This window comes from Pleurodeles waltl, chromosome 7 (assembly GCF_031143425.1).
Source record: "Pleurodeles waltl isolate 20211129_DDA chromosome 7, aPleWal1.hap1.20221129, whole genome shotgun sequence".
NCBI classification, from domain to species: Eukaryota; Metazoa; Chordata; class Amphibia; order Caudata; family Salamandridae; genus Pleurodeles; species Pleurodeles waltl.
The window spans coordinates 604,238,182-604,259,742 of NC_090446.1; the positions used below are offsets into that span (position 1 = coordinate 604,238,182).

At 42.3% G+C, this 21,561-nt stretch overlaps 1 protein-coding gene across 4 annotated transcripts in view; it reads right to left on the bottom strand.

The window, feature by feature from the left end:
- The window catches only part of LOC138304453 (histone-lysine N-methyltransferase, H3 lysine-36 specific-like), a 1,084,114-nt gene that overhangs the window by 433,187 nt on the left and 629,366 nt on the right, over window positions 1–21,561 (bottom strand). The gene's annotated exons all lie outside the window — the stretch shown is intronic.

Sequence of the window (21,561 nt, forward strand, 5' to 3'; positions counted from 1 at the left end):
GTTAACAGCATTGATAATGTTTGGGTACAGTGGAATTCTCCAGCCAGGAGATGTTCCATAACCATTAGAAATATTGCCAGGAATAACTGCAGAAAAGGCTTTCTTAAGACTATACATGTACACATATATACACTGAAAAAAACAAAGGTTACAGGGACGTTTTAGTCTGGCTCAGATTTCACTCGTATAAAAACATTAAAATTCAGCAACTATAGTTACTTGAGCTAACTATAACTTGCGTCCCTGCAATGCACTGCTTATGACCTCACATATTACATCACTCATAACATGGTCAGTGACATCACTGATGACATTATTAATGACATCTCAAATGAGACCAATAGACTATGATGGTCAGTTCTCTGTAATGCAGATGCTTCCAAGAAGCTAGTCAGAATAGGTCTCATTCAGCAAATTGAGAAAAGTAGGACACACACTGAGCAGCAGTCATCAGCCACAGACTCCCCTCCAGAGGGAACAAAATGGATTGAAACTAAGGAGTGTTTACCTTTAATCCTCAGAGGTGGTCCATCGCCTAACAAATTGGCGACTTCACAGTTGAGAATAAGGCAGAGATGTATTATGTTTTGGGAAATACAGATGACTTTTCTAAAATGATTTCCTAATGGGATGGCTAGGAGTCACCAAGCAAGGAGCAACTTTAGCAGTCTGACACAGGAGGTGGTGGCCATGGACAGCAGTCCTCTGCAAAGATTGGAATATCTGTGTCTTCCCGCCATGTCCTTTTTTAATGGACATCTGTGTTTTTCTACGAGTCAAGTCACTTAACAGTGATGTGAATCTACGGGAGGAGCATCACCCATATGGTTATTTTCTGTGACTTGACCTTTACTCACATTCCAGTTAATATTCAGAAGACACAGGCCTTCTCTTCTGTACCCCCGCCAACTGGCTCTCAATGGGTAAAGGGCAGTTCAATCTCACATTTTGTCTCTGTAATGGGTGGGAAATGTATGGGGCCTGTGTTTGGTTTACTGATATTGGTAAATGGTGGGTCCATCTGGACACCAGGTTGTGCTGCGCAAGTTGGTCTCTCAGTCACAGAAGGCTGGCTTTACTTGGTGTTTGAAAAGGTCAAGATATTCTGCTATATAATTTCAATTATTACATCCCCTTTGCAAATTTCTAATTGAATAAACAAAATAGATAGCAATACCTTTTTCAAACTCTCAATGGAGTCAATATGTGAATAATAATAGTATCAATATGAATATTTTATCAATATGTTATAGAATATATTATATGATTATATTATCACAACCTGGTAACCAGATGGACATACCAAACTGGAAACAAGTATCCCGGCCGAGTTCCCAACCCTCAAATACTTTTTAGGACAATGTGATCAATTAATTCCTTTATTAGAGTAAGCTTCCTCCCTGTTCTAGTAAAACCTACTCATAAAGGTGTCAAACTGTTGCCGCTGGTCTACAGGCAATAAGAACAGATGCAGAGCTGTTTCTGAGCAGAAAGGTTTGATATGTGATTTTAGGCTGAATCTGACAACACATGTAACATAACTGGAAGAGCACTCCTCCTGGAAAGGTGAAAAGTATGATTGAAAAAGGCAGATCACTGAATGGTTTTGGTGTCTAAACTCCACCACAGAAAGAAGTTAAACACTGCCCCTTGCACAATGTATGGCCATTGAATAGTACTTGCACCGCTGTGCAGAGCAGCATCATTAGGAGAATTATTCCTGCCAGGCTGAAGCTTCCACTCCAGGCAGGCTTAAGTCCAGGGTCCAGCATGAAGCTTTGCATGAGTTGTCCGAAAGTGAGAATGACAGTTAATCTGCTTTGCAAATAATTGGAATGTACCGGCTGGGGATAGTCCTCCTAATCCCATGCCCAAGGAGACCTAAACAATGCCAGCTGACTGGAGAATCAATGTGGAAAATATCTCAACAAACTGAGGGGGCTGGGGAACCACATGGCACCCAGACTGAAGAAGGACTGGAGAGGAATGACTCATTAAGTGCAAGACCTAGGTTGAGGAGTGGCAAAATCATTTGTCTTTAACAGAGGTGAGTCTGGGCTACCCCTAACCAATCACTTAATTGTGGAGAATATGCTCTGCCTTCTGCTATATTTCAGAAGAACCAAAATGAAGTCCACATTCACACCTCTTTGAGACCAGTTCAGGGGTATGTCACATTTCAGAACCATTTGAACCTTCTACAGTCCACTGAATATAAATATTTTAAAATGGAGGTGAGCCCTTCACCTTAATTCAAGGTCCACATGGAAATTGCTAAAGCCTCTGGGTTCAGTGGATGACCCTACTAATGAAATTGCGAACAACAAGAGTACCTAAATTTAGGAACCCTCTGTACTCAGTCAATTGTTGCTGGCCCTCTTCAAAATCTACCTCCATAATAAACATCATCTGGGGCTTAAATTGTTTTCTGGAATTCAGTAAGATGAACAGTGAGAAAACTGGTCAAAATTACTGGAATCCCTGACTTTGGAAGACAAAACCTGCACAAGTGTTCAAACTTGATAACACGCTTGTTGTTTGGATACTGTATGGGTGGTGGATTTTTGGGCTCAAGGATTTTTGGTTGACTATTTGTGGCACTGAAAACTCAGCATGTAATCAAAGGTAGAAAAGAACAGGGATTAAAACCAGACTATTTGACTCTAGGATACATCAGGCATAGAATTACTTATCTGTAATGATATCCTGAGCTTAAGATTAATCTAAATAGAGCAATGGAGCAAGGGCCAACAGGTTGAGAGTTATGGGGCTGGGACGAACCCAGTTTGGCCCTTTTGTGCTTTAGCTTGGACTGCAACTCACATAGAGACTTTGGCCTTGATGACTATCTTTTGTGGGAACGGGTCACACCCTCGACTTGGAGAAGGACTTCTAAGGCTTCTTTTGGTGTTCAGCAACATAAAACTTCGCTTTGTAGTCCAGGATCGTCTTTTGGTTCATAAGAGTGCACTCCTTGTAGGACTTTGAGGTATGCATTGAACCCAAACATCAGAGGCAGACCCCATGGCGATCAGATTACCAGGTCAGATTTTCCAAAGTACCAAACAAACGTGTATGGCCTTTGCAGTAGCAGAAAGTCTTAACATGCCATTTGGGTTGGCACCAGCAGAGACTGTGTTTCAGCACTTAGCACATTAAATTGTTAATGTAAAAAATGGTTATCTGACATCTCAAGGAGGCATTTAAATTTTTGCACAGCGCCAAGACGAGTACAATAAAAGACTGAATGAGTTATTGAAGGCTGTTGAGGATCCCCCCTCAACCTTCCTACAGAGACCAACTACTTGCTTTCCTGGGTCTCTGCAAATAGTATTCAAAATGTGTCTCCATTTTCGCTTTATCTGCTGAGTGGCTCACTTGCTTATAGAAGAAAAGGATAACACGTTTGAAGAGAAGGCTGAGGGATGGCTTTTGCTTGAATCAAAAAGGAGTTTCTAGGAGGGTTGCGATAGGGCACCTCTTTGAATATTTGGATACAATTGCACAGATTTTGGGGGCTATGCTGGTACAAAGAGGAGGAAGAAAGGAAACCAGTTGCTTCTGCATCTCGTAGAGACAGCCCACAGGAAAAGCAGTACTCAGTGATCAAGAAAGCAATGCTTGCTTTAGTGGGCAATCAAAATATTTTAGAATTTAGATATACATACATATATATATATATATATAATGTCACTTACGCAGTGTACATCTGTTCGTGACATGTAGTGCTGCAGATTCACATGCTATGCAGGATTCCGCCATCTAGTGTTTGGGCTCAGAGTGTTAAAAGTTGTTTTTCTTCGAAGAAGTCTTTTCGAAGTCTCGGGATCGAGGGACTCCTCCTCTCGGTCATACTGCGCCTGGGCATCGACTCCACTGTTAGATTGTTTTCCCGCAAAATAGTGAAGGAAGGAGTGATAAAGTGTAAGAATATAATTATTATATAAAAATATTAAGTAAAAATAGATATCATACAAACGTAAATGTATCTGTAGGAGTTGAAGTTGTTTGAAATAATATTCTTAAGACAGCTTGGTCAACATTAGCCTACTGCTTTGAAAATACATCTACACAATAATGTTTTGTAAATGTATGAGGAGTAGACCATGTGGCAGCTTTACATACATCAGCCATTGGTATGTTTCCTAGGAATGCCATAGACGCACCTTTCTTTCTAATGTGCTCTAGGTGTTATCAAAAGTTGTCTTTTTGCCTTAATGTAACATGTTTGTATGCCTCCAACAATCCATCTTGCTAATTCTGGTTTACAGATAGAATTGACATCATGTGGTTGCTAAAAGGCAACGAAAAGTTGCTTTGTTTTCCTAAAATCTTTAGTTTTATATGTATAGTACAGTAGAGCTCGTTTGAGATCAAGGGTATGAAGGGCTCTTTCTGCAACTGAGTCTGGCTGTGGAAAGAAGACTGGCAATTCCATTGTTTGGTTTATGTGAAAAGGTGATACTACTTTTGGTAGAATTTTGGGATTTGTCCTAAGTACAACTTTAAGTTTGTGGACTTGGAAAAAAGGTTCTTCAAGAGTGAATGCTTGTATTTCACTAACGCTTTGCAATGAAGTAATAGCTACTAGGAAAGCAACCTTCCATGTCAAAAATTGAATTTGACAAGAATGCATGGGTTCAAAAGATGGGCCCATGAGTCTGGTAAGAACAATATTTAGATTCCAAGTAGGAACAGGTGGTGTTCTAGGAAGAAGAATAGGTTTTAATCATTTCATGAAGGCTTTAATGACTAGAACTCTGAATAGAGACGTGTGTTGAATAGTCTGCAAGTATGCTGATATTGCAGTAAGATGAATTTTAATGGATGAGAAAGCTAAATTTGATTTCTGCAAATGAAGTAGATAGCATACAATATCTTGTATTGATGCTGTAAGTGGATCAGTATTTTTAGATTGACAGTAGTAAAGAAATCCTTTCCATTTGTAAGAATAACATTGTCTAGTGGTAGGTTTATGTGCCTGCTTGAGCACTTCCATACATTCTAATGGAAGTTTTAGGTATCCAAACTCTATGACTTCAGGAGCCAGCTCGCCAAGTTGAATGCACTCAGGTTTGAATGCCTGATCTGACCTTTGTTTTGTGTTAACAAATCCGGTCTGTTTGGGAGTTTAGAGTGAGGTACTACCGACAGGTCTAGAAGTGTGGTGTACTAATGTTGTCGCGCCCATGTTGGGGCTATGGGTATCATGGTCAGAGATGTCTGATGTAGTTTGTTTACCAGAAAGGGAAGGAGTGGGAGAGGGGGAAAAGGGTGAGCAAATATCCCTGACCAATTGATCCATAGAGCATTGCCCTTGGAAAGGGGATGTGGGTGTCTGGATGTGAAGTTTTGGCATTTTGCGTTTTCGCTTGTTGCAAATAAGTCTATTTCTGGTGTTCCCCACTTTTGAAAGTACTTTTGAAGTACCTGAAAGTGAAGTTCCAATTTGTATGTCTGTTGGTGGTTCCTGCTTAGGAGATCCGCCAGCTGATTGTGTATTCCTGGAATGTATTCTGCCAAAAGATTAATGTGATTGTGAATTGCCAATTTTCATATCGTCTGGGTGAAAAGGGACAGCTGAGATTAATGTGTCCCACCTTGTTTTTCCAGGTAATACATGGTCACCATATTGTCTGTTTTTATCAGAACAATCTTGTGTTTGAGAAGGGGTTGAAATGCTTTTAGGGCAAGGAACACAGATAATAATTCAAAATGGTTTATGTGAAACGTTTTCTTTTTGGAATACCATTTCCCTTGAATGGTAAGGTTGTTGAGATGAGCTCCCTAACCTATCATTGATGCATCTGTTGTCATTGTGGTCTGAGGCACAGGGTCTTGAAATGACCGCCCCTTCATTAAATTGCTGAGATTCAACCATTGAAGGGACGTTTGGTTTGTTACAACAACACTAGATCTTGCAATTTACCCTATGCCTGAGGCCATTATTGTGACGGGCATTGTTGTAAAAGCCTCATATTGAGTATTGCATGCGGTACTATTGCTATGCAAAATGCCATAATTCCCATTTCATTTATTCTCATGATAAATCTCACAGTGTATTGTTGATTTGGCTGTATTTGTGGTATGGGATTTTGGAAAGCCTGTACCCATTGTGTATTTGGATATGCTATGGCTTTTTGAGTATTTAAAATAGCACCTAGGTACGGCTGTACTTGTGCTGGTTGAAGGAGAGATTTCTGATAATTGAGAGTGAACTTTAGTGTATGTAGGGTCTCTATTACGTACTGAGTGTGTTGTTGGCATTGTGTAAAATTGCTTGATTTTATTAGCCAATCGTCTAGATATGGAAAGACATGAATGTGTTGCCTTCTTCGGTAGGCTGCCACTACTGCTAGACATTTTGTGAACACTCTTGGAGCTGTTGTTATGCCGAATGGCAGAACTTTGAACTGATAATGTTTTCCTGCTATGACGAGCCTGAGGTATTTTCTGTGAGCTGGATGGATGGGTATATGGAAATACGCATCTTTGAGGTCTAAAGCAGTCATGTAATCTTGTTTTTGTAGTAGTGGAATGACGTCCTGCAGAGTTACCATGTGAAAGTGTTCTGACAGGATGTATAGATTCAGAGGTCCAAGGTCTAGGATGGGCCTGAGAGTGCCATCCTTTTTGGGGATAAGGAAGTATAGTGAGTATACTCCTTGTTCCTTGTTGAGAACGTGGGACCAATTCTATTGCTTGTTTTAGTAGTAGCAATTGTATCTCTTGTTCTAATAGATGCTGTGTTCTGGGAACAATCTGTGGTAACATGGGGGAAATGTTTGGAGAGGTAGAAATCAATTCTAGGCAATAGCCATTGCGGATAATGGACAACATCCAATGGTCTGTGGTGATGTTCTGCCCATGAGAGTGGACTTGCTGTAGTCTTCCCCCCCCCTCAGGAGATGTGTGGGGTTGAAGGATGGTAAGTAAGTCACTGTTTGGATGGTGTAGTGGCTTGTTTTGAGGTTTGGAACTTGTCTCTTTTTCTAAAATATTGGCCTCTGTAAGACCCTATAAATCCCTCTCTCTGATATTGTTGCTGTTGTTGTCCCTGCTTTGCCTGGGAGGTAGAGGCTTCAGAGGATTGTGGTTTTAATCCTCTCCTAAATTGTTGCCTGCGAAAAGAGCCTCTATACAGTGTTGTGTATAGTGCTTCAATTGCTTTGGCAGTGTCTGAGTCTTTTCTCAGTTTTTCTATGGTCGTAGCGACTGCAGGACCAAACAAATGCTTTTTGTCAAAAGGCATGTTACGTAATGCCTGCTCGATTCCTGGTTTAAAACCAGAAGAACGTAGCCATACATGCCTTCTTATAGTACTGGCAGTATTAACACTTCTGGCTTCTGTATCTGCAGCATCAAGGGCAGACCTTATCTGATTAGTGCTTATGGCCTGACCCTCTTCTACAATCTGCTGTGCCCTTTTCTGATGTTCCTTTGGGAGGTGCTGTAGGAGTTCTTGCATCTCGTCCCAGTGGGCTCTATCGTATCTGGCTAGAAGTGCTTGCAAATTTGCAATTCGACATTGTTGGCCACCTCTCTGGCCACTCTCTTGCCAGCAGCATAAAATTTCCTATTCTCCTTATGAGGGAGAGGAGCATCCCCTGAGGACTGGCTATTCGCCCTTCTTCTAGCCCCACTCACTACCACTGAATCTGGAGGAACTTGGTGTGTGTTGTAATCTGGGTCTGTAGGAGCAGGTTTGATTTTTTTTGTCAATATGCAGAGTAATTACTCTAGCTTTGGCTGGTTCACAAAAAATTTGGTCTGCATGTTTGACCATTCCAGGCAACATAAGTAGGCACTGATATCTAGAGTGGGTGAAGGATAGAGTGTTAAACACCCCTCTAGGGGTTCAGTGTGCATAAGCACCCCATGGTAAGCAGCTGCCCTGGAAACAACCTGTGTGTAGGCAGTAGTGTCCTCTGGTGGAGAAAGCTTGGAGGGGTATAAATCAGGGTCATTATCAGGAATAGGATCTGGGTCGCCTCGATCCCAAGGATCCACTGTATCCCCATGTGAGTACTGTGAATGCGTTGGTGAAGGTCACAGTGGTGGGCTAGTGGGTGGAGGTGAAAAGGAAAGCTGTGGTGAATGAGAGGAGAAGTAGGGGAAGGTATTGGCTTCTCCTTCTGTTTATAATTTTTTGCTGGTGGTTGAGCAGTGTCTAATTGTTACTGAAAAGCCAGCTTCCTTTTGGTTTTCAAAGGAGGTGCAGTAACAATTCTGCCAGTCTTTTTGGATGTGGATTCTGGATTGTCTTTCATCCATAACCTCCAGGATAGGCTGAATCTCAGTGCCCTCATCAGAAGGTCTGTAAGATTCCTGCAGTTATTTTGAACTCTGTTTGAGATGGCTCGAAAGTCCTTGTTCTTCTGTGTAAGAAGATTTTTGGGGTTACGAAGGTTGGAGCTTTTTCGGTCCTGAAAATTGAGTCGGGTGTTTCGGCTCCGAAGCAGGGCATCGAGGCGTCGACTCCGAGGAGTGAGGATGCTTACTCGTGTCCGAGGCAGAACTCTTTACAGATGTACCCGACTCAGATGTCGACGGAGGAGTGGCCTTTTTCGGCGCCGAATCCGAAGGTCGATCGACGATCCTCTTTTTTCAGGTCGAAACATGGCCCTCTGGCAGTAGTGTACCCAAGGCCTTCGATGGTTTTTAATATATGGAAGCAGGGGCAGACATACTCATGTGCTGTCCAGCAGTGATAGGCTTATCTTCAGATTCTTGTTCGGAGTCGGTGTCTCGGATGGAGACCGCTGTGTGTGCCTGTTCCTCCAGGACGTCGAGATGTTCTGCACTTTGACGCCATCTCTAACCTTCTGGGTCTCCGATCACGCAGGGTCTTCTTGGATCGAAACGATCGACAGGCCTCGCAATCTTATTCTTTATGATCGGGACAAAGACACAGATTACAAAACAGGTGTTGGTCTGTGTAGGGAAACTTTGCGTGGCACCGAGGGCAGAATCGAAATGGAGTCCGATCCATCAGGCTTCCAGGTGGTAGGCCTGAGTCAGGCGCACGAGATCAGAAGGGCGAAATCTAGATTCCGACGTACTATCGGTTCGAGGCTAGATGGTAAACGCAATCAAAACAATACCGACAATTAAGGGAGTTTTCTAAGGTTTCCGGATCAAAATCTCAGAGCAAGAGGAAACACATCCGAACCAGACAGCGGAAAGAAAACAATCTAACAATGGAGTTTATGCCCATGCGCAGTATGGCCGAGAGGAGGAGTCACTCGATCCTGTGACTCCGAAAAAACGTCTTCGGTCTTGTAACACTCCGAGCCCAAACACTAGATGGCGGAATCAAGCATAGCATGTGTATCTGCAGCTACACGTGCCAATATATATATATATATATGAAAAATGTCACTTACCCAGTGTACATCTGTTTGTGGCATGTTCCGCTGATTCTTTCCACCATCAGGTTCGGACGTGTTTCCTTTCACTCCGATAGTTCCAGTCGGAAAACTCTGAAAACGCTTCATTCTTCGTTGGTATTATATTGATCGGGTTAAATTTTCTATCGACACTTCGGTACCGTCGGAAGAGACATCTCTACTCACCCTTCAGGGCGCGCGCACCCAACTCGGGCCTGGTCGGATCGACCGCGTTGAAGCCTCATGGATCGGACTCCATTCAGATTCTGTTCTCGGGGCCAAGCCAAATTCCCTTATACAGGCCAAAACTTAATCTGTAATCTTTGCCTTTCCGCAGATCATCGGGAAGAAAATTGCGAGGCCTGCCGATCCTTCCGATCAAAAAAGACACTTCAGGACAGAAGAGCACGAAGGCTCGAGATGGCGTTAAAAAGCTCCGAAAATCTCCACATCGAAGAGTAAGAGATCATGCCGATTGCAGTCTCCGTTCAAAGGATCCGACTCCGACCAGGAATCCGAGGAAGACAGACCCGTCACGGCAGGACAGCACGTGAGTACGCCTGCCCCTGTACCATCTAAACCGAAATATAAGGCCTTGGGGACGCCACTGACGGAAGGCCATGGCTTAACCCGAAAGAAGACACCTGGTGATTAAACCCCCAGTTCGGCACCAAAAAAGGCCACTCCTCCGAAGCCATTGGATTCGAACAAAAGCTCTGTCTCCAACTCAAGCAAACACTGCTCTTCCAAGTAGAAATTTCGGAAATCCCTTCCGGAGCGGAGACCATCCACAACACCATCTTTTTCAATACCGAAAAAGCCAGCTTTGGAACCGAAAAGAGTAGGTTACACCGAGGAGCATGGACTTTCTAAGACACTCAAAGAAAGCAACTTCTGATGAGGACTCCCAAATACAGCCAATACTGGAAGTAATGGACGAGAGGCAAGCCAGGATTCATATCCATAAAGAAACTGGCAGAATCTTAACAGCACCTCCTCTAAAACCTAAGAGGAAATTAGCCTTTCAGGGGGAATTGGACACTACACAGCCTCCAGCTAAAGTGCCAAAGACAAAGGAGAGACCACCACTTCCTCAAGTTTCTCCTCCTCATTCTCCTCCTAACTCTCCACACCTGCATATTTCTCCTACTACCAGTCCTACACCAATGCAGTCACCATCACATTCGTTTGACTCTCAACAAGACAATGTAGACCCATGGGATCTTTATGATCCAGACCCCGTTCCCGACAACAACCCTGACTGCTATCCCTCTAAGCCTTCACCACCTGAGGATAGTACAGGGTACAATCAAGTTTTAGCTAGGGCTGCAGCATACCATAGTGTCATCATGCACACTGAACCATTGGAGGACGATTTTTTGTTTAATACTCTCCCCTCCATGCATTCAACATATCAGTCACTCCCTATGCTCCCTGGCATGCTAAAACATGCTGATCAATTACTCAGCAAACAAGTCAAAGCAAGAATAATAACTCCCAGAATAGAAAACAATACAAGCCACCTCCCTCTGATCCTGTCTATATAACTCAGCAACTCCCTCCAGACTCAGTAGTGGTAAGCGCTGCCAGAAAGAGGGCACACTCTCAGACATCAGGGGATGCACCCCCGCCAGACAAGGAGAGTAGGAAATTTGATGCTGCAGGGAAGAGAAATGCATCCCAGGCAGCCAACCAATGGAGAATAGCCAACTCCCAGGCGTTGTTGGCTAGATACAACAGGGCACAGTGGAATGAGATGCAAGATATAATCCAGCATCTCCCCAAAGAACATCAAAAAAGGGATCAGCAAATAGTGGAGGAAGGGCAAGCATTCACCAATAATCAGATTAGGTCTACCCTAGACGCAGCAGACACAGCTGCCAGGTGTGTCAACACTGAGGTAACAATCAGGAGGCATGCATGGCTCAGGTCCTCGGGTTTCAAACCCGAAATCCAACAAGCGGTGTTGAATATGCCGTTCAACAAAAAACAACTTTTTGGCCCAGAAGTGGACACAGCAAGTGAGAGATTGCGTAAGGATTCAGACACCGCAAAAGCTATGGGTACACTATACACCACACAATATAGGGGATCTGTCAGAGTCACCAGATCCTCGGGGTCTGTGCACGTTTCCAACACTTTCACCACAAGACAGCTCCAATACTCTGATTAGATTTGTCACAGAGTCTAAGAGAGTCCAAGTGGGGAAAAGGGGATTAGGAAGGGATCAGCTGGGAAGGAGACCTGTAGGAAGCAAAAGGTTAAAACACACATAATCAAAATTGCATGAAAAGCAGTATTAGGCTATGATTCTAAGCATCGTCATTCTGAAAACATGAACAACCTAAGAATAGACTTAAAATGACTAGGCTTCAAGATGACTGGATACCTGTGAGGGAATCAAGAGAGGTTAAATTAAACTTTCAAATTCAAGTACTTTCCTTTGCATGAGAATCAGGAAAACAATCTGAAAAGGTTCTGAACCAACATATGAATCCTTTTTTGAGAATACATATTAGGAACACACAACATTACATCTAGAACTCTGGCCTTTTTGTTCTCTCAAAATGTTAGAACCTGAATTACGCACATTGCAGATTTTCACATTGGTAGTAAACACCATAGAAGGATTGTGCACCATGAATAACACAACGTAGATTCAAGGAATAAATCATGCGACTTGTCAACTCGAGTAGTACCAAGTAAATGCCTTAGAATGGTAGCGCGCAATGAATAACATGAATTAAGCACGAGGAAAGAATCACGCGTCTTGCTGATTTGAATGCCACCATGTAACTGCCAAGGAATGCTAGCGCACAATTAATAACATGAATTAAGCATGAGTAAAGAATCGCATGTCTTGCCGATTCGAACGCCACCATGAAACTGCCAAGGAATGGTAGCGCACAATGAATAACATGAATTAAGCATGAGGAAAGACCGCACGTCTTGCCGATTCAAAGGCCACCATGTAACTGCCAAGGAATGGTAGCGCACAATGATTATCAAGGTTAAAACACAAGAAAACGAATCGCGCGTCTTGCCGATTCGAATGCCACCATGTAACTGCCAAGGAATGGTAGCCCACAATGAATATCAAGGTTGAAGCACAAGAAAACGAATCGCGCGTCCTGCCGATTCGAAGGCCACCATGTAACTGCCAAGAAATGATAGCACACAATGAATATCAAGTGTTAAATCACAAGAAAACAAATTGCGCGTCTTGCCGATTCGAAGGCCACCATGTAACTGTCAAGAAATGGTAGCGCACAATGAATAACATGAATTAAACACGGAGAAAGAATCGCCTGTCTTGCCGATTCTAGTAACAGCATGTAAATGCCACGAAATGCCCAAGCGCACATTCACACGCACAAGAGTAATTTGTTTATCATGCAAGAGTTAGGCTCAAGAATTTGAGCGTCCTCGATAACGGGGTCGGGGAGTCAGCCCAACCTCCATCTTACCGCCCTGATTAAGGATCACCAATGTAGAATGAAGGGCAGAGGCCTGGAAGATCAAAGTAGGCCACCGGAACAGGAGCTCAGGAAGTTGCTGCTGCTCTGCACCGGGACCTCTGAATAGTGAGCACGTGGAGCTGGGCTGGCTCCCTTATATAGTGTCTTAGCCCAGCCCACAAACCACACCAAGGCAAGCTGCAAGGAAAGCTTCTAGAAGGCCCTGGAAGGGGACCACACCCTGACACAGTCTGGAAACCTGCAGCAGTACATAGCATGTGAACAGTATTTATATGCATGCTAAACATAAGCCTTTAAGATTAAAATCTGCAATGCAAAAGGTTAAACAACATCATATCATCACAATGCATAAATTATGTTAGCTTGAAACTGTTGGGTTTTTGCATTCTTGTCGCCCGTAGAGCGTGCACTGCCCTGATGTTGACAGGATCCTTTCGGAAACCTCAGTTTAGAGGAGGATTTCGGGCTCAAACGGCAGAGGCATGCACAACACAGGCAAAACCAGCCTACCAACCTCAATACCAACGAGGTGGTTTTAAGAGCACATATAGAGGGCAGTATCCCAGTACTAGAGGGAAGTATCAAACAGCTAAACAAACTTCACAACACACTAAACAGTGACTTGTTTCATTCCCTTCCATTCCACACCTCCCCTGTGGGAGGAAGACTACAAAAGTTTCACACCAATTGGCAAAACATTACCACAGACAATTGGGTACTATCAATTATCCGCAATGGCTATTGCCTGGGATTGATACAAACTCCCCCAGTCATTCCACCAAAACCGCACAAATTATCCACAGAACACATCAGTCTGTTCCAGGAAGAAGTCAGATCTCTACTACTCAAACAAGCAATAGAACCCGTGCCACAAAATCAAGTAGGGACAGCAGTTTACTCACTATACTTCCTAATTCCCAAAAAGGATGGCACCCTAAGACCAATATTGGATCTCAGGATCCTCAACCTTTACATCCTGTCGGAACACTTTCACATGAGAACTGTCCAGGATGTTATCCCATTACTTCAAAAACACAATTTCATGGCAACATTAGACCTCAAGGATGTTTATTTCCATATACTCATCCATCCAGCGCACATAAAATACCTCAGGTTTGTTATTCAAGGAAAGCACTATCAATTCAAAGTGTTACCTTCGGAATAACAACAGCTCCAAGGGTATTTACAAAGTGCCTAGCAGTAGTCGCAGCCTTTCTAAGAAGACAACATATACATGTCTTTCCAGATCTAGACGACTGGCTGATAATATCAAACAATCATACGCAATGTCAAAACCATGTGCATTACGTAATACAAACCCTGCACACGCTAGGGTTCTCAATAAATTACCAAAAGTCGCAACTGCAACCTGCGCAAATACAACAGTATTTAGGTGCAATACTAAATACTCAAAAGCGCTAGCAAGTCCAAATACAAAAAGAATACAAGCATTTCAAAATATAATCACACAGATACACACAGGTCAACAGTACACTGTCAGATTTGTCATGAAAATATTAGGGATGATGGCATCATGTACTGCAATCGTTCCACATGCAAGACTAAACATGTGGCCCTTACAACGGTGCCTTGCACAACAATGGTCACAGGCACACGGTCAACTTCAAGATCTACTGTTGATCGACAGCCAAACATACATGTCCCTTCAGTGGTGGAATTCCACAAATCTAAACAATGGGCGGCCTTTTCAAGACCCTGTGCCTCAGAACATAATTACAACGGTTGCATCAATGATTGGCTTGGGAGCTCACCTCAACAATCACATCATCCAAGGACGATGGGATACCCAACACAATCAACTTTACATAAATCACTTACAGTTGTTAGCTGTCTCCCTAGCACTCAAAGCTTTTCAGCCTCTTCTCACTCAGAAGAATGTCCTAATCAAAACAGACAACATGACCACCATGTATAACCTAAACAAGCAAGGAGGGACACATTCGTCCCAACTCTCCCTCCTAGCTCAAACAAAATTGGAAATGGGCAATACACAACCAAATTCACCTGGTAGCACAATACATTCCAGGGATACAGAACCAACTAGCAGATATTCTCAGTAGAAATCATCAACAAACACACGGGTGGGAGATTCACCCTCAAGTACTTCAAAAATACTTTCAACAGTGGGGAACACCAAACACAGATCTGTTTGCCACAAGCAAAAACGCAAAATGACAAAACTTCGCATCCAGACACCCACATCCCCTATCCAAGGGCAATGCTCTATGGATCAATTGGTCAGGGATATCTGCTTATGCTTTTCCCCCTCTCCCACTCATTCCATTTGTAGTCAACAAATTGCGTCAAAACACACTCAATATGATACTCATAGCACCAACGTGGGCCCGTCAACCGTGGTACACAACATTATTGGACCTTTCCATAGTACCACACTCCAAACAGACCAGACCTGCTGACACAAAACAAAGGCAGATCAGACACCCAAATCCCAACACACTCAATCTAGCGATTTGGCTCCTGGGGTCATAGAGTTTGGGTATTTACAACTACCATCAGAATATATGGAAGTAATTAAACAAGCAAGAAAACCCACTACTAGGCAGTGATATGCTAACAAATGGAAAAGATTTGTATATTATTGTCAATCTAAACAAATTGCCCCTCTTACAGCATCAATACAAGATATTGTATGCTATTTGCTTCATTTGCAAAAATCAAATTTAGCATTCTCTTCCATAAAAATACATCTTACTACAAGTTCAGCATATTTGCAAAATGTACAGCACAGCTCTTTATTTAGAGTCCCTGTTATTAAAGCCTTCATAGAAGGCTTAAAACACATAATTCCACCTAGGACACCTCCAGTTCCTTCTTGGAATTTAAACATAGTGCTTACTCGACTTATGGGTCCACCATTTGAACCTAGGTACTCAAGTCAAATGCAATTCTTATCATGGAAAGTTGCCTTCCTAGTCGCAATTACATAATTGCGAAGAGTCAGTGAAATTCAAGCTTTCACTATTGAAGAACCGTTCATACAAGTACACAAACAAAGTCGTACTACGAACTAACCCCAAATTTCTTCCAAAAGTAATATCACCTTTTCATATCAAAGTCAGTCTTCTTCCCACAGCCAGATTCTGTGGCAGAAAGAGCTCTACATACATTGGATATTAAAAGAGCACAAATGTACTATATAGATAGAACAAAACCATTCAGAAAAACGAAATAGCTGTTTGTGGCCTTTCAAAAACCTCATACTGGTAACCCCATTTCGAAACAAGGATTAGCAAGATGGATAGTTAGATGCATCCAAACATGCTATGTGAAAGCCAAAAGACAACTCTTAGTTACTCCTACAGCACATTCCACAAGGAAGAAAGGTGCTACAATGGCTTTTTTAGGAAACATACCAATGGATGAAATATGTAAAGCAGCTACTTGGTTGACACCACATATATTTACTAAACACTATTGTGTAGATGTTTTAGCCACAGAGCAAGCCACAGTAGGTCAAGCTGTACTCAGAACAACTTCTACTCCTACAGGCTAACCATTGCTTTTATGGGAGGACTAAGTGCTTTGTAGTCTATGCACAGCATGTGTATCTGCAGCTACACATGCCATCGAACGGAAAATGTCACTCGCCCAGTGTACATCTGTTTGTGGCTTGTTCCACTGCAGATTCACATGCACCCTCCCACCTCCCCGGAAGCCTGTAGTTATTTAAGTTAACCACATATGCATATATATATTTATATTTACCATTCCATTAGCATGGACATCTCTTTTCTTTATACTCTATCACTCCTATCTTACCCTCTGCGGGAAAACAATCTAACATGGAGTCGATGCCCATGCGCAATGGAGCCGAAGAGAAGTCACTCTATCCCGTAACTCGAAAACACTTCTTCAAAGAAAAACAACTTGTAACACTCCGAGCCCAACACTAGATGGCAGAAGTATATGCACAGCATGTGTATCTGCAGCTACCCATACCATCGAACATATATATATATATATACACACACACACACACACACAGTGGAAGCTGCACATATGCCAAAGAAATAAGGCATAATACATGCACGGAATTCCAGCAAGCAAACAGTGCAAGCCTGGCTTCAGGGACAAAGTTTTGGTGATGTTTTCCTGCAAGAAAAACTTTGAAAAAATGGGGATTACTAGTATATTTTAAAGTACAATAAAGTCGGAAGCTCTCCATGAGTTAAAGCATTTTTGTTTTTCTTCAAAATGGCCAGTGGGTGACCGCCATATGTCAATATTACCTTCATTGTGCCAATGCCAGCATTTTGTCATGAGGTCCCTTTTATTCCAAGAACTATTTCCGATATACCAATGCCAGCATCTTGTCATGGCTGTCCTGTTTGCCAACAACTATGTCCTATATGGCAATTTCTACATTTTGCCATTGGGTCCATCTTAAGCCAAGAATTATCTCTAATAAACCACGGTCTCTAGCAGACTTCCAAGCAAATTACACTCCCATATTTAACTCATGCTTACTTATATTCGCTCTCACTCCAACTCATTCTCACAGTTAGACTCTCACTTCCGGTCACTCAAGACTCACTCACTTTCAAACAGATATATGCTTTCACATACACTCTCATCTGCAGTTGGATTTTTTGTGTGTTTTTAACATAACTTCAGCTGGACAGACCCTTGGGGCAGGCACACAACTCTTTTCCACCTCAGGTCTGAAATAGGGAACTGAAAGCTATAGCCTGCGCAAGATTCAGCTTTAACCTTCTTGTTTGTTTCACCTCATCTCCAACCAGCTCGCCACAGAGTGCAGCAGGGCTAGTAAGGCTCAGGTTCATGCCCCACCATGTGGTGAGTCAAGAGCCTGAAGGGAGCACCCGCAGGGCTGAAGTATAAAGGACCGAAGCTACCTTTACAGCATGTCAAATCTTGGTTATTATTCACTAGTGCATTATAAGAGGCACACAAAAGGGAGAACTGATCACAGATACCCAGAAGGACACAATCAGCTAAGAAGCTAAGTCTAAAGTATGTTTCACAAAACTAGGTACAACATTATTGTTATATAATTTTGGTGCAAGGATACTTCAAGTTCCAAAAACAAAAAGGCACATCTGTAGCTGAGACTGCCTTTGGAGGACTGTGAAGAATTGTAGTATGAAGACAAGGATAGAGATAAAGAATATTTTGAAACCAGCGTATATTTCAGTGATGAGTAATGCGTTAAAGGGGAGGACTGGAGAAAAATGTGTTGTAAGATGCAGACGGTAGAGACTGTTAGGGTTGGAGAGAAAGATGATTTCACAGTTAAATGATGGTGAAACGGTTACTTATTTCTAGGGGTACTTTTTAGCTTGAGGAATTTTCTGGATTCATATGCTGTGCTTTATTCCGCGCCACCTAGTGGGTCCAGAATACTTATTTTCATCTTTTTGTTGTTTTTTTTTGTTGCTGGGCATCATATGTTTCCATTTGGTGGTACGTCTGACTCCCTGTGACTTGAGATGTGTGCCCAGAAGCCCCAGTGTGTGGTCACCTTTGTTTTTTAAAATATGTTTTATTGAAGGTTTTTAGATGATAAAACCATGCTGAGTGCCATATATCGCAAAAGGAAACACAACATGCTTACAGAGTGGTAATTATCTCTGGTTGGTCATGAAACACAATAGCATTTACAGTATATACCTTCCCTCTGAGTAACAGTAACATTTCCACACTTTCTAAATGCATCTTTTTACAAATTAGGAAGTCAGTGGGGTCAGGCGTCGGGTTTGTAAAGCAAGCTTCTAGACCATTATTTTCAGTCTTTCAGCTCTTCATATAGTTTTTCATCTGTTTGTACAATTTTCTTTCTAATTTCATCTGTTATATTCAGCTATGTCTTTAAGCCAGTGGCTATTGATGGCCTTTTAGGAGTTAACCAGTGTATTGCAATATGCCTTTTAGACAGCAGCAAACAATTCCATAAATGTATGCTTAACTATGTGTTTGTGGATAATTACATGTATAACCAGCAAAAATGACAACAAAAAGGTCTGTATCCTGAGCCCTGCTTTTGTTTCATATCTGTCTTATTATTTGACACAACAGTGTTCTGTAATACATGGAAAGGGCCCATACCCAATGGAAGTAATTAATCTCTAGCTCACTGCATTTGGGCTAGCTAGTTTCCTTCTCAGGGCCAATTCTGTGCAGCATCGCTGGTGTTAAGTTCTGTGTATATGATTAAAATGTAAAAGGTGAAATCTTGCATTGCTGGATGCTTCACTTGTTGGTGTGAGGGCACCCTGTCATTGTTTGTCTGGAACTGGGGGCACAACAATCAGCTTTGCAGTGTCCTAAAACTCTCAGTGCCTGGTAAGTGGGTCAGCTCTGATGGCATTATACAGTCTGGGGATACACCCTCTACACTGATCTGCTTCCAGTAGCACCTGCAATGCTTGGAACTCTCTCGGGGTGCCCTGTGCATCCCCCCTGCCCTCAGACTTGTCTCATTATCTGGAGTAAAGCATAGTAGTGGAGAAATTGCCCAACATTTAACTGAAGGTACTGTACTTAGCTGTCTACAAATCTAGCCTATCATGCAATCGGCAATCTCTAGCTACAAACAAAGTGGCAAATCACAAGTGTAGGACATCCACTTGCTCCGTCATGGACAGAACCTCTTCCATAACTGAACCATTTCTCTCACCAGCCCAAGTACCATCAATGGCAATTTAGTTTTCGTAAAGAGACATGTCAACAGGTCATCACGGGACATCAACACATTCAGTAGTTCTGTGTTGATACTTTGGTTCTGGGCCAAGCCAGTATGATATGAACTATAATTGAGCTGCTATGTAGTAAGCTTCCAGGTCCAGTACCCTCAGCTCTACTTTTTTAAGCTAAAGTGTCCATCTTAACTCAATTAATTAATACAATTAAAGCAGATATATGTGCTCTTGAGTAATTTCATGCATGTAGTACTGAAATAAATACAAGTATATGGGTAATGCTACCATTTTTGCTATGGCTATACACACTGCCATTGATAAAGGGGGCGAGACCCACAGATCCAAAGACTTTGAAATGCCTGCAATCTTTGACAGTATTCAGCTCATGCCACATATTTTCAGATACCAGAACAGCACAGTTTCCCACTGTATACATGGTGGAGGTAATTCCTGCAGGTACAGAATTGACAACCCACCCAATGGGTACACAAACAACTTCTGTTTATTTATACTTAAACCAGACTGCTCTCCTAAAACCCTCACTATCTCTATTATTTGCAGCATACAGTTCCCCAGCTCTCAAATACACAGGCAGGTCATATTAATAAAGCAAACTTGTGTCCATGTATTTATATTGCTCTGTCTGATCGCTAGCTCTGCTCTAAATTAGGAGGACATGGGCTCCATAAGAAGAGCAAACAACTGTGACAGTTGACAGCCCTGTCCTGTCTTGTGCCCCTCTTCAATTCCCATTCTTCCAAAAGTGTCCCATTAGTCTTAAATCTAGTCGGCAGTTTCGTTTATAGGAGTTTCATAACTTCTGGGTCAAAATTCATAGCCTGCAATTCTGCAAATAAATATTGCCAAGACGTTGGGTCAAAAGCTTTTTCTTTGTTCAATGCAACTACACCTATTTTTTTGTAAATATGCACAGATTTGCACATCACCTGCGGGATACTGAGTGTGGTCCTTCTACTTGGTATAAACCCACAATGGTATATGAGCAACAAGAGGCCTATAAACATTTTCAGGCACATAGCTGTAGCTTGCCAATTACTTTATTATCCACATCAAGCATGGAAAGAGGTTGGGAGGCTTTAGAGTCAAGGGGTTCTCTACCTAGTTTCAAGAGTACAACAATTAGAACCTCTCTCATAGAGAAATGTAAAATACCTTCCTGATATGCCTACTAATACATCTGCAACACTTTGCCTGTCAGTTGTATTTATACTCGGTACCACTCAGCAGGGAGACTATCTAGGGCCGGTGTTTTCAACTTATTTAATGTATGGTTGCCATCCTTTCTTCTTTCCCCTCTGTGACTTTCTTGGCTTCCTGTGTTTTGAATGCTTAACTTTCTTTACTTATGTTGCGCCTAATTTCTCTAAAAGGTTGTGGACCACACATAAATCCAGAAAATTCTTCAAGCTGCAAAATTACTCCTGTCGGTAAGTAACCACTTAATTTTGTAGCGTGAATCTTTTCTGAATTGACAATCTGACCATTATTTGTGTAGTGGTATCCTTTTACTGCTGGAGGTTAATTGGAAATGAGCTTCTACTTGCAAACAAATGTCCCAGTACTTTTTGTCCCACTTGTGCCACTTTTATTTTGTTTAATCCTTCTAAGCTCCTGTTGGCCCTTCACTGTCATCCTCGTACCTTGCTCTGTTGTTGCTTACACCCACCCCCCCAAATTCCTTGCTTTCCCATTGTTTATGCTTGCCTGGTGTCCCATCCCTGCTTGGCCGTTGTGAGTGCTTGTTGTCTTTTGATCTCAAGCTCTTTCTTTCTAGGAAACTAAGATGTATTCTGCGGTCGTGCAGAGTTGTGAAATAAGTCTTTTGCAGTTATTTTTCTGCTGATTGCTCCTAACTTACTCCTCAAAAGATACCAACACTGAGAGCTGCGGCCAAAGCAGAATGTCAGTAGCACCGTCTAAATGAAGTGCATACTTTTTATCATCTTTATAACTGTTGCCGTGAAAATTACA